The following is a 15464-nucleotide window of genomic DNA, read 5'->3' as shown; positions in this document are numbered from 1 at the left end:
GGTATCCCCACCTCTTGTGAATTTTTATTCTTTTATTCGTATGTTTGATGTTTATTTTGGGTTATGGACCTGTATGGCCTTTCCACAATTTTGCTTCACTACAACTTGGATAAAACTAAATGAATTTTACCCAAATAAAATTTATCTTTCTAAAACAAAATATTGTGATAACTATTTCAGATTTTATTAGATATTGCGAGATCCCAAGATTGGTATATTATATAACATTCAAATTCTTATTCTTCTTATTCTTTGTCTTCTTCGTATGACCACGATGTTAAACATTTCTGCTTGGAGAGCGACATGATATTTACCCAATATTGGCGCATTTTCTGGCCATGCTCCTTTCTTCTTTCCTTTTTCCAAAGGGCACCTCTTTTTTGCATGATGGCCTGTCCTGAAACCTCTTTTGTTTCATTATTCTTCTGAGAGGTGCTCGGTTTCTGTGGTCGTTTTCAATTACTCCCAGTTCCTGCATGTCTTTCTTCACTTCTGTAAGCCATGGTGTCCCTATCTTTCTGTTTGTCCAGTAGTGGAGAATCCGGTAGGTCATCCTAGTGTGGTTCATCCTCGAGACATGTCCATCGAAGGTCAGACGTCTCTTTATGGCTACGTCTATGATTTTTTCAGTACAACTGTATATCTCTTCGTTTGGTCGCCTTCTGTACTCGCCATCTACTTTGATCGGCCCTACTATCTTTCTGAAGATCTTCCTCTCCGGGACCTCCAGTTTGTCCAACAATCCTTTCCTGTTCAGCATCAATCATTCTGTAGCGTATAGGGCCTCTGCGCGGATAATTCTCTTGTAGTGCCTAAATTCGGTGTTACGAGAGAGACACTTATTATTATTATTATTATTATTATTATTATTATTATTATTATTATTATTATTATTATTATTATTATTATTATTATTATTTTATTATATATAATTCACAATTTTATAATTGGGTTTATGAGCTTCTTCGGTACAATGTACATGGAAGAAGTACTATTTAGTACATACGCACATATGATTCATACATATCGGTATATACTTACATTGTTGACAATTAAACTTGACAGATATTTACTATAACGTACATAAATGGTCAAAATTATTACTGGACGATTTTCATTAGTCCTCTGCATATGATGGATGGTTCATGCCAATAAACTTCCTTACTATATGGCAAGTGGCCAGGATTGCTGCTTTTGTAATTGTCTGTAAGTGAGAGGGTGGAGATTAAGAGCTTCGATTCTCCTGTGTAGTGTCTTTGGTATAATACCAGGGTATGATACGCATAGGTATCACCCAAATATCACTGTAAAATTTGTCACAAATGGAACATAACAGTGGCTTTTACACATATCAAGTGAAAAATATCTGGCAAATTAAGAAATACCGTCGTTATTTGAGAAATACGAAAACATACTTAAGGCTTGTAAACAGGGATGGTTTATGTCGTATTCCGCTGCTGATGCCGTCTTTGTTACTTTCTTGAGGTCCAGGACTAGCACCGAGGAATGCGAGTGCTATGTCTGTGGATTCTCATTATCTTTGTCCATTATGAGTAGAGCGGCCAGTTCAAACAGCAAAATGGAGGTCAACAGAAAAATAGCACGATCCCTGGACAAATAAATATTTTTATTTCTGTTCGAACGAAAGTAGCTCGATCCCTGGACCAATAAATCACAAGTCCACTGAATTTTTCTTATGCACATTGGCCATACCATTTTGTCGCCTATTAAATATTGTATATCGCGATACAATTCATGAAATGATGTCATTGACAAGTGAAGCAATGAAACGAAAGCAAAGAACTTCAGTGAACACAGATATCACACACGAAATTGTTGAAAGTGTAAGACAAAAGGCATACGTGTGTCACTGTGAGCGCAACACCAAATGTACTTGTAAAGTGGTGAAGTACGTATACATAATATTCTCCAAAAAATCAAATATTTCTTTATCTGCCAAAGATTTTTCACTTGATATGTGTAAAAGCAATTATTATGTTCCATTTGTGACAAATTTTATAGTGATATTTGGGTGATACCAATGCGCACTATACCCATAATACCATTACATCCAATCACTACTGGAACTATGACAACATTGATGAGTTTCCACATGGTTTTTATCTCTATGGCCAGATCTGTGTATTTGGAAATCTTCTCTGTATGTGTTGATTGGATATTGTGAGTATTAGGGCATGCTATGTCAATTATGAAGCAGATTTTCTTGTTTTTATCTACAAAAGTTATATCTGGTCTATTGCAGGTAATAGTTTTATCAGTAATGATACTTCTAACCCAGTAAATTTTGTAATTTTCACTCTCCAAGACTGATTGGGGTTTGTACTTCCAATATGCTGTGGTACAATTGATTAGGTTATTTTATCGGGCTAATTTCTGGTGAATGATTTTTGCAATTTGGTCATGTCTGTACTTGTAGTCTGTGTTTGCCATTAATTGACAACCTGAGGTTATGTGCTGGATGGTTTCTGGAGATGTATTACATCGTCGGCACAGATCTGAATAGACAGATGGATCATGCAGTATAATGCTTTCTGTAGTTCCTTGTGGCAATGACTTGATCTTGTATGGCGAACGTGAAGCCCTCTGTTTCTGGGTATATATCCGAGTGTGTCAGCCACTCATGCGACGCTTGTTTGTCGATATATGCCTGATTTAACTCATTTGGATACCGTCCATGAAGAGGCTTCTTTTTTCACACAACGATCTTTTCCTCATTTGTGGAGAATGACATTGTAAATGAAGCCGGGGTGTTCAGATTGAGGGGTGTAAAACCGTTATCTGCTATAACCATTGCACTATGTAGGGCAGAGGTGTCTGATTTATGTTTGAAGTAACATTTTAGTGATGTAATTTGTTCATTGTGTAATTGCTCAAGGTCTATTAGTCCACGACCACCACCGGAATGAGGCAGAGTTAGTCTTTCTGAGGCTGATTTTGGATGATGCATATTGTGTTTTGTCAGTAACACATTCGCTTTCGTTTGAAGATCCTTCAACTCAGTTGTAGTCCACTTTATGACTCCAAATGTGTATGTGAGAACAGGTATAGCAAACGTGTTGATGGCCTTAACGATACTTTTTCCTGTGAGCTTGGAACGCACGATTCGTCTTACTCGTTCAATATACGCCAGTCTCAATGCCTGTTTTGGGTCCTTGTGTTGAACCCTTGCTGATTAGTTATATCCAAGATATCGATATGTTTCATTTGTTGTCAGTGGTGAGATATCTGTTGCTTCAGAGTGGATGCCCTGTGCCGAGAAAGAGGCCCTCCTAATTGTCTGAGTAGCACATTTATCGAGTCCAAATTTAATGCAGATGTCTGTGGAGAAATTGTGGGTAATTGAAACAAGGTGTTCAAGTTGTCTTTGTGATGCAGCATACAGTTTCAGATCATCCATATACAGTAGATGTGAAATTTTGTAGATTGTTCTTTGCTTATTTTTGATAGTGAATCCATATGTTGTTGAACTCAGTAAGTCTGATAGTGGGTTCAGAGCAAGACAAAACCATAGCGGACTGAGGGAATTCCCTTGGAAAATACCTCTTTTAATTGGTATGAGGTCAGTTATCACACATTCTTCTCCATTGTGGAGGTTAATAGTAGTTTTCCAAGTCTGTATGGTAGTTGCTAGGAATGTCACTATTTCAGGATCAACTGTATACACTCTAAGCACCTCAACAAGCCGGGAATGTGGCACTGAGTCAAATGCCTTTCTGTAATCTATGAAACAAGTGTGCAAATTTCGGTTGTTATGGTATGCTTGTTCCATGATTATACTCTCAATTATTAATTGTTCTTTGCAGCCTTATGTTAACCGTCTGCAGCCCTTTTGTTCCTCAGAGATGATGTCACCTTGCAATGGTTCTTGATTCTATTTGCTACAAGTGATGTTATGGTTTTGTATAAAGTTGGTAGGCATGAGATTGGTCGGCAGTTAGCAGGATTTGCCGTGTTGTTATTTTTAGATTTTAGATACTTGATTCCTGTAGTGAGAAAATGTGGGAGGGCATCTGGTTTACTGATGAAAATTTGTATGTGGTAGGTGAATAATCTGTGAACACTGGTAAATTTCTTATAGTAGTAATTGTGTATGCGGTCTATTCCTGGGGTCTTTCAATTATGTAAATTGTTAATCGCTATTATAACCTTCTGTAATGTGAAATCTGCTTGGGTCGTGCGTTCAATATTCTCAGCTTTCTTCTTGATAGTTTTAAGCCAATGTGCCTCTTCATGATGTTGTATGGACTCGTCCCATATAGTTGACCAGTATTCTCTTATGCTCTCCGCAGATGGTATCCCATTGCTATTCTGCATGTTAGCTGTCTCAGGTGTCCTAAGTTTGTTGTAAAATAGTTTCTCATTACCATTAAAAAGATAGTTTTGTGCCTTTCTTTCTGTTGCCTCGGTGTAGCGCTTGAGACGTTCAGGAAAGGCAGATAGTTTTTGCTTCATTGTATCTAGATATTCGGTAATGAGGGAGTTTTCTGCATCTTTAGTAGAGTGGTTTTTGGCCCTCCTCAATATTTTCCTTACGTGATTGCAAAGCCGAGGACTTCGATGACCATTGGTGTATTGAGTAAGTCGATTGATATTCTGTCGTAGGTCTTCAATTCGTGATTTGAGTCGGTGCCGCCATGGTGGTTCTCTATGTATTCGGCTCATTATTATTATTATTATTATTATTATTATTATTATTATTATTATTATTATTATTATTATTATTATTATTATTATTATTATTATTATTATTTTAAAAGATTGTATTATTTTAATTCCAGATGCCATTTGCTTTTATGACAAGTTGACAGTTTAGGAATTTATATGGGTGGCATTTTTATTCAATTCCCTTTTGCCTATTTTATTTAAATTATATTTTTTCTAAGTTAATTTGGGTTATTATTTACTAGCTGATGTACCCGTGCTTCGCTACGGGATTCTACATTGTAATACAGAATTTCGGGTTAGGTAATATACACGTTGTAAGCAAGACTGTATTAAATTGTATAGCTCTTAACATTGCCCTAGAAATGCACGGGGAAATCACCAAGCGTCTTGTCTCATATGAAGACTGGATTAGGGAATTTTCATTGTAATGGTAGGCCCAATTGCCTACCATCAGTCACAGTCAGGTTGGGGAATTTCATTATAATGGCAGACACTCACCCTCCACCTGCCTTTTTACATCCTCAAAAAGACTGTCTTAGTGGTTTTCCCAACTGAAATGAACATAGGTCATTACAATGACGTCAGTAGGAATGCCGAGAGTAAAAGCAATGATTTCATATGAAATACTCGATCAAATTAAAAACCACACATTTTCTCACTTTTAACAAACAGTACTACGCTGCCGATCTAACAGTCCAAAGTTCCAGAGCTTGAATGACCAGGCCGCAGACAGTCGTGATCCGTGAACACACTTCGTCTTTTTTCGGTGGGGGGAGGGTCGAATAGTGGAGAGTCCCAGGGTAACTATGCCCTTTTACTAACCTGTTCCTAGGAGTACCCGGTAAGTCGGAAAATCTCAATTCATTACACTGGCGGCGAAAAAATCTGTCTGGCTTGGAGGGAATTTTTCCTCCAATCCAGAGGTGAAACGTCCTCTTCACTGCTAATTTGGAATAAAATGAATATAGAATTTAATAAAAGTGAAGAGGAAGAAGCTCTTCTTAAGAAACGGCACTTTCTGGGTTGAATTTTGGGTTATTTAGTGAATTGTAGTGCTATAATTTGGAATAGGCTTAAATTGTAATTCTAGACCAGGTCATACTACTACTACTACTACTACTACTACTACTGCTGCTGCTGCTGCTACTACTACTACTGGTATCTGTATGTTGCGCCCATCTCCGAGGAAATAGGTGGTTTGTGACGTGCCGATACCGGTGTCTCTTCCGAGCTCCTCTGTCGGCCTGTAGTGTGTTGTGACTGTATTTGTGTTTTATACCATCCAATGGGTGACCGCGCCCGATATTGCTTAACTGTGTACTATATTATTCAGTATGGGTGCGAGTTGAGTGTATGTGTAGTGCATGTAAGTTTTGTGCGTGTGACCAGAGCGTTTGAGAGTTCGCTTCGTGATGACTGTCACAGCAATAACGTGTGTGTCGGTAGTGGTAGTCCTGACTTGTCACCCATCCAGGAACTGACCACGCCTGGTTTGCGTTTGGAAGTCTGCAAGGGTTAAACCAACTTCGTTAATGCAGTGACTAACACTTGTAACTTTAGGTAAGTTAACTTTAGTGTAAGTGTACAGGTGTCGTTTTGCATCATTAATGGGCAGACTACTACTACTACTAAGTGAGGCTCTGCGCTAAGTGTGGACACTGCCCATTCAATCAGCTTGTCAGTGTAGGGATCGAATAGCTGGAATATTATGATGAACCAGTGTGTTACGTACCAGCAGTATCAGAAAATGTATGGAGCAATGTCATGCTAAAGAAGAAAGTTTTCTAACTCCCCGGCTATTTCCCGCCGATATACAGTCAGGCTGTTATACTCGATACGCAGCAGCAATCCCATCTATCGGAGTTGAGCGGCAGCGTAAGAGGCAAAGAATATCACAACAAACAATGGTCAGTGTAATGTTATTGTTGATTAATGTTATGCGCTTCGATATTGTAGTTTTCTTTTAGTTTTCTTCCGACTCTGAAATACCACTCTTATCATAGTCGGCACGGTACAACTGAATAAAACATGAATGATAGGAAATTGTATTCTCTATAACTTTTGTTATGCAGAACTTTTCGATGCGACAAATAAAATAAGTACACTGACTGACAGAGCAAATGCAACACCAAGAAGGAGTGGTTCGAAAGGGATGAAAGTTAAGGAAAAAACAGAGACGGCACGGACGAATAATTGATGTTTATTTCAAACCGATATGCAGGTTACACAATGCGCACGGCATCGACTCAGTAGGATGTAGGACCACCGCGAGCGGCGATGCACGCAGAAACACGTCGAGGTACAGAGTCAATAAGAGTGCGGATGGTGTCCTGAGGGATGGTTCTCCATTCTCTGTCAACCATTTGCCACAGTTGGTCGTCCGTACGAGGCTGGGGCAGAGTTTGCAAACGGCGTCCAATGAGATCCCACAGGTGTTCGATTGGTGTGAGATCCGGAGAGTACGCTGGCCACGGAAGCATCTGTACACCTCGTAGAGCCGGTTGGGAGATGCGAGCAGTGTGTGGGCGGGCATTATCCTGCTGAAACAGAGCATTGGGCAGCCCCTGAAGGTACGGGAGTGCCACCGGCCGCAGCACATGCTGCACGTAGCGGTGGACATTTAACGTGCCTTGAATACGTACTAGAGGTGACGTGGAATCATACGCAATAGCGCCCAAAACCATGATGCCGCGTTGTCTAGCGGTAGGGCACTCAACAGTTACTGCCGGATTTGACCTTTCTCCACGCCGACGCCACACTCGTCTGCGGTGACTATCACTGACAGAACAGAAGCGTGACTCATCGGAGAACACGACGTTCCGCCATTCCCTCATCCAAGTCGCTCTAGCCCGGCACCATGCCAGGCGTGCACGTCTATGCTGTGGAGTCAATGGTAGTCTTCTGAGCGGGCGCCGGGAGTGCAGGCCTCCTTCAACCAATCGACGGGAAATTGTTCTGGTCGATATTGGAACAGCCAGGGTGTCTTGCACATGCTGAAGAATGGCGGTTGACGTGGCGTGCGGGGCTGCCACCGCTTGGCGGCGGATGCGCCGATCCTCGCGTGCTGACGTCACTCGGGCTGCGCCTGGACCCCTCGCACGTGCCACATGTCCCTGCGCCAACCATCTTCGCCACAGGCGCTGCACCGTGGACACATCCCTATGGGTATCGGCTGCGATTTGACGAAGCGACCAACCTGCCCTTCTCAGCCCGATCACCATACCCCTCGTAAAGTCGTCTGTCTGCTGGAAATGCCTCTGTTGACGGCGGCCTGGCATTCTTAGCTATACACGTGTCCTGTGGCACACGACAACACGTTCTACAATGACTGTCGGCTGAGAAATCACGGTACGAAGTGGTCCATTCGCCAACGCCGTGTCCCATTTATCGTTCGCTACGTGCGCAGCACAGCGGCGCATTTCACATCATGAGCATACCTCAGTGACGTCAGTCTACCCTGCAATTGGCATAAAGTTCTGACCACTCCTTCTTGGTGTTGCATTTGCTCTGTCAGTCAGTGTATTTACCAGATATTGTAAATGGAGTTGAATCATGGCTGAGAAATGATATAATGGATGCAGAAATTTTCTCACGGCACTGGAGTGTGTATCGTAGAGATAGGATATGAAGGGTGGGAGGGGGAGTGTTCATTCTGGTGAAAGAAGAATTTGTAAGGTACGAAAAAGTTAAAGATGAGACACATGAAATTCTAGGTGTAAGGCTCATTTCTGAAGATAATAGGCAACTTGATATATTTGGAGTGTACAGATCGGGAAAGGGTAGCACTGACGCGGATTCGGAATTATTTGATAGGATAGTCAGCTATGTGGGAAACGACATGGAAAGAAATGTGATTGTAGCGGGAGATCTGAATTTGCCAGATGTCAATTGGGAAGGAAATGCGAACGACAGGAAACATGACCAACAAATGGCAAATAAGTTAATATGGGAAGGACAGCTGATTCAGAAAGTGATGGAACCAACCAGAGGGAAAAATATCCTGGATGTCGTGCTGATAAAACCAGATGAGCTCTATAGGGAAACTGAAGTAATAGATGGTATTAGTGATCATGAAGCTGTTTTGTGGTAGTTAAAAATAAATGTGATAGAAAGGAAGGTCTTAAAAGTAGGACTGTTAGGCAGTACCATATGGCTGATAAAGCAGACATGAGGCAGTTTCTAAAAAGTAATTATGATCGGTGGAAAACGGTAAATAAAGATGTAAACAGACTCTGGGATGGGTTTAAAGAAATTGTTGAGGAATGCGAAAACAGGTTTGTACCATTAATGGTGGTAAGGAATGGTAAAGACCCACCTTATTATAATAGAGAAACAAAGAGACTAAGAAGGAGGTGCAGACTGGAAAGAAATAGAGTTAGAAATGGCTGTGGAAGTAAGGAGAAATTGAAGGAACTTACTAGAAAATTGAATCTAGCAAAGAAGGCAGCGAAGGATAACATGATGGTAAGCATAATTGGCAGTCATACGAATTTTAGTGAAAAATGGAAGGGTATGTATAGGTATTTTAAGGCAGAAACTGGTTCCAAGAAGGACATTCTAGGAATAATTAATGAACAAGGGGAGTGTGTATGTGAGGATCTTCAAAAGGCAGAAGTATTCAGTCAGCAGAAGCAGCTCAGAAGACTACCATTGACTCCACAGCATAGACGTGCACGCCTGGTATGGTGCCGGGCTAGAGCGACTTGGATGAGGGAATGGCAGAACGTCGTGTTCTCCGATGAGTCACGCTTCTGTTCTGTCAGTGATAGTCACCGCAGACGAGTGTGGCGTCGGCGTGGAGAATGGTCAAATCCGGCAGTAACTGTGGAGCGCCCTACCGCTAGACAACGCGGCATCATGGTTTGGGGCGCTATTGCGAATGATTCCACGTCACCTCTAGTGCGTATTCAAGGCACGTTAAATGCCCACCGCTACGTGCAGCATGTGCTGCGGCCGGTGGCACTCCCGTACCTTCAGGGGCTGCCCAATGCTCTGCTTCAGCAGCATAATGCCCGCCCACACACTGCTCGCATCTCCCAACCGGCTCTACGAGGTGTACAGATGCTTCCGTGGCCAGCGTACTCTCCGGATCTCTCACCAATCGAACACCTGTGGGATCTCATTGGACGCCGTTTGCAAACTCTGCCCCAGCCTCGTACGGACGACCAACTGTGGCAAATGGTTGACAGAGAATGGAGAACCATCCCTCAGGACACCATCCGCACTCTTATTGACTCTGTACCTCGACGTGTTTCTGCGTGCATCGCCGCTCGCGGTGGTCCTACATCCTACTGAGTCGATGCCGTGCGCATTGTGTAACCTGCATATCGGTTTGAAATAAATATCATTATTCGTCCGTGCCGTCACTGTTTTTTCCCCAACTTTCATCCCTTTCGAACCACTCCTTCTTGGTGTTGCATTTGCTCTGTCAGTCAGTGTATGTATCTATTAAATTACTTAATTCTATTCCTTTCCTTACAATACTTCTACAGTTCAACACTAACAATTTTATGTCATCCCTACTTGATTTTCAGTTCCCTGTTCCCTTATCACCGCTCCCTAGGCCATCCCGTTTCGCTGAATGTACCTCCCTATTACCCTTCCAAACAAATTTCCTAACTTATACGTACCACTGCGGTTTTTAAATGAAGGCCATCTGAGCGCAGATCCCTATCTCCTACCCACCCAATAGGATCTAAAAATTTCACTCCCAGTTTCCCACATACCCACTCCATAGTCTCATTTAAATCCCCAATCACCCTCCAGTCAGTATCCCTTCTACACAGTATTCCACTAATAATAATCTCCGCTTTCTTAAACTTCACCCGTGCTGCATTTACCAGATCCCACACATCTCCAACTATGTTAGTACTTATATCAGCTTGCCTTACGTTGTTGGTACCAACGTGAAACACTACCACCTTCTCCATCTCCTTCCCCTCCTCCCTCTCTTCTACTTTCCTCAACATCTGCCTCAACCTAATTCCTGGATAACACTCTACCCTGGTACCCTTTCCTCCACACACTTTCCCCACGTGTCTGACGATGGAATCCCCCATGACCAGAGCCTCAACCCTATCCAACTCACTTGATCTCCTCCCCTCCTGGTCAGCCCTATCTTTCCTGATAGCTGCAGATGCTACTTGCTCCTCCCTTTTCTCCTTCCCGTGACCCTGTTCCACCTGTCTTTTCCTATCCTCTACTCTACGTTTTCATTTCCTACCTTTTCCCTTCCTCCTACTTCCACACATCTCACCAACAGTTCCCTGTCCCTCATCTTCCCTCTGTTGTTCTACCTGGAGTGACTCGTACCGATTTCGCACAGACACCTGTCCTGAATTCTGATCCTGAATAGAGCCCTTAGCCTGCAATCTCCTTCCCCTTAGAACATTAGACCACCTGTCTTCTACAACTCCTCCCTTTCCTTCCCCTCCGTCTTGTACACCTACTGTAACCTGGACATTGTTTGAGGGAGTCCTATCTTCCTTCCTGTCTTCTGTGAGAATCCTAATTATCTCCCTCAAACTTTCCAACTCCTCCCTCATACCCCTCAATGCCTCGCTACACCCACAGTAAGTACCCTCGCGCTCCTTAGCCATTCTTTACGAGGAAAAAATGAAATTAAAAATAAAATAACTTATTTGCAAAATATAAATGAACGGAGGGATATATTGTCTGGGATAGTACACAACAATAAGGTACCTAATTAATATACGACTACACTACAATATTACTTAGTCGTGCTCTATTTGTTTTTTATCCTACAACCCCTGACAGGATAAAAACTGCTGTTAATTACTGAATATCGAAAGTAATAGCCTACACAAGAACTACACAATTCCAAACTGCAATTAGGCCTATTCTAATTACAACAACAGTATTTTAGTAAGAGTTTCTACGGATACCTCTACTACACCAGTACTACACAAATATTTTACAATAATAAAATAATCACACTAAATTCTAATAGGATATTACTCGTATACTACTGTACAGTACACTACAGAAATTTTAAACTACTTTCAGACGTATCCTAATTACGATACCGGTACTGAACCGTATGTCACAAAACTAAGCACAACAGAAATGAAATTTGCAAGAACTACTGTACTCAAAGATTACCAACGAAGCTAAATGCTTAGACAAATTATTATTAGTATTACGGTCTAATAGATACACACGAAAAATAACACACGAATATAGCAGGCAGGATACGGCACTATCTAAATTTACTGTATCTATACTACAATGTATCTACACTACACTACACTGCGTTTGGTTAAATGCTTAAGTATCGAAAGGATACCACGCGGGCGCGGATTTTAAGCAAGTGAACGTGGTTAGCCTCAACGTTGCCATCTTAACACCGCCTAACCTCACTGCTGCCACCTTAACAACGTACGAGCGCGGAAATTAAATAAGTGACAGATTCCACGGCCTTTTGACAGCTGTCATCTTGACGGGTCCTAACCCCGTGAGCGGGGATTTTTGAACAAGTGAACGTTGCTAACATCAGTGCTGCCATCTTAACAGGGACTAACCTCACTGATGCCATCTTAACGACGTAGGGCGCGCCGAATTTGAAATACACGAGCATTTGACAGCTGCCATCTTGACAGATCCTCACCACGCGGTCACGGATGTTAGGCAAGTGAACGTGGCTAACCTCAGTGCTACCATATTAACAGGACCTAACCTCACTGCTGCCACCTTAAGCACGTACGGGCGCGGAATTTAAAATCCAAGTGCTTTTGACAGCTGCCATCTTGACAGGTCATAACGACTTGGGCGCGGATTTTGAACAAGTGAACGTGGCTAACCTCACCTCTACCATCTTAACATGGTGTAACCTCACTACTGCCACCTTATGCATGTGGAGCGCGGAATTTGAAATCCACGTGCATTTGACAGCTTTCAAGATAATAGCTGCCATCTTGAAACCACGTGCACTTGTTGAACAAATAAACGTCACTAACCTCACTGCTACTGTTTTAACAGGGCCTAACCTCACTGCTGCCATCTTAACAACGTAGGGGGCACGGAATTTGAATACGTGACAGATGACAGCTGCCATCTTGACAAGTTCTAGCCACGTGCACTTGTTTTGAACGCATGGCTAACCTCACTGCTGTTATCATGACAGGTGCTAACCACGTGCACTTGTTAAACAAGTGAACGCGGCTAACCTCAGTGCTGCTACAGAACATAGCCAGGGTGCCTAACTACAGAGGATTATAGTTATAAGGTTAGCTGCCCTTCTCGACGGGGTAACGTCACGGAGGTCAGGTAAATCCCTACTCCTCCTCCTCCGACGGGACATAGCCATGTTCCTCCTCCTCCTCACAGTTAAGGTGCATATTCCAAGGTGCGATTGTAGCCGCAACGGCGATTGTAGCCGCACGGCGACAGCAGTCTCCACCTCTGCGCATGCGCAGTTTGAATTTGGTCTGCGACTCGCTGCGATTTCGGCTTGAGCCGCCACACTGGTGCAGTGAGCAGTGCTGGTGGCCGCAGTCGCTAATGCTCAACACCTCTTCAGGTATTCTCTTCTGTCAATCAAGGGCCGATAAAAGCTGTGCTCAGATGTAAACAGTCTTGATATCTTGTCAGGATTACTGGGTCATATTTATAGGAATGAATATACAGTATAATATGCACTATCAAATAAAATGCGTTTTTGTTGATTCTTTCATTCCCTAGATTACACCGATGGAATGGCATGTAAATAATTGACATATTTGTGCAATTAATGTTCTGTCACTCAATTAAGTTGCGGGTTTGTTAAACTTGAAGTTTACCGGGCCAGTTGACTGCTGTTAGGAGCGCGTAGCTGTGAGCTTGCATCCGGGAGATAGTGGGGACGAATCCCACTATCGGCAGCCCTGAAGATGGTTTTCCATAATTTTAATGATGCCACAGCCGCTTCCTTCTAGCTCCTAGGCCTTTCCTATGCCATCGTCGTCATAAGACCTATCTGTGTCGGTGCGACATAAATGCACTAGCAAAAAATCTTGATTTACTGATCGTTATGTGTTACTGTATAAACACTTATTCAGCTGAGCTAAACACTGCTAAACTAAGATTAAAATATCCGTACCTGAGATTGAGTGTAAGTTCCTCAGATGGGGTGATGGGCTTCTTGTACCGATTGCACGGGGTTTTCAAAATTTCACTTTTTAAAAGTTAGAGAATATATCTACACACTCAGTCTGAAATACTTCCTGAACTTTGTCTCATCACTTAAAAGATGCCTATTAATTAAATTGTTATAGCGTCCTTCCTCATAGCGCAATGCAAATATACTGTTGACTTTCCTTCTTTTCGGGCCGAGATACTACATTAACTTTTCTTCTTCTTCTTATTCTTCCATTCAAATGTCAAGGAAAGCCCTGCCACTAACGAAATCGCCCGTGCTCTCGTCCATTTCTGATGGACTGGACTGCGCGACTGGCGGCTGGAGTCGTGTCTAAGAAAACACCCCACGTGCCCGTCGCTTGCGGCTGCTGTCGCTAACGTATATGGCGACCCCAGTCGTTGCGGCTCTGGCCGTCGTGGTGGCTACAGTCGCACCTTGGAAAACGCACCTTTAAGGAGGTCAGTTCAGTCCCTCCTCCTCCTCTGACGGGCCTTAGCCACGTTCTTCCTCCTCTTCCTTACAGTTTTGCAGTTAGATGTCTCTCCTTCTTTTCTCCTTACATGATCCTCCCCGACACCATCTTAGAGAAGTCTAGTTGTTGTTAAATAAAATTATTGTTATTTGATGTCTATATTTTACTTCATAAAACTTGCAACAACTTCGGCTTTTCTGGCACTTTTATGAAGATTTGAAAAATCATGTTCGTAAGCCACAACATCCTCTGCCCATGAATGCGGTTTTTCAATAAAATATGAAATCCTTTAACATATAAGTTTAGGCTAAGAACATACACCGATTTTTTAAAATCACTCTCACACGTATTTTCATTTTTAATCATAATGCTAATGGATTACCGACAAATAATTTGAATGCTTCTTCCAAAAATAACCTCAAATCTGCTTTATAAACGTTGCAATTTCTTTGTTGTATGCATTATTTAATAGAAATGAACTATGCTGTGAAGCAGTTCCAACAGTTCAATATGATATACAAAAGTTACACACTGAAATGGAAAAAAATTCTTACCAGTACCTGGTCGACTTACTATCTCTAATCAGTTTTTCTTTGATACAGTCTTATCAAGTAAATGCACTGAATTCTGATAAAATTATTAAATTATATATTGAATAAATCACTGAAAACACTTTCATTTTTATCAATATTAAACTAATAATATCCTTAAGCCACAGCATCCTCTGCCATCCGATGTGGTTGTTCTACATTTTTCTACAAAATATGAAAATTTTTAACAGGATAACACACACACACACAAGTTTAGACCGAAAAAACCATGCAAAGCTTTTTGAAAACCCTGATCACTGGTATTTAAAAATTTAAACTGAGTCTGTAACCACTTCCTACTCAACACAACTCACACCCGTAGAAAGTAGAAATGTTTCTTTAAGAAATATATATCTATCACTAAAACATTGATCGCTGATATTTTTAAACTATGACTGTACTAGACACAACATACTCTGGTGGAACGTAGAAATTTTTATTTTATTTTATTAAGATACTCTAGCACTTCTAATCGTTGGTGATAAAATTTACTAGACAAAGTGTGTTGGACTCTTAACGGTACACGAACTGCCTCCTTTTACTTCAATGAACCCGTTCGCTACTACTAGGAGGTGTTGAA

The sequence above is a fragment of the Anabrus simplex genome, chromosome 8 (genome assembly GCF_040414725.1).
Source record: "Anabrus simplex isolate iqAnaSimp1 chromosome 8, ASM4041472v1, whole genome shotgun sequence".
NCBI lineage: Eukaryota > Metazoa > Arthropoda > Insecta > Orthoptera > Tettigoniidae > Anabrus > Anabrus simplex.
This window is presented reverse-complemented; position numbering follows the sequence as displayed.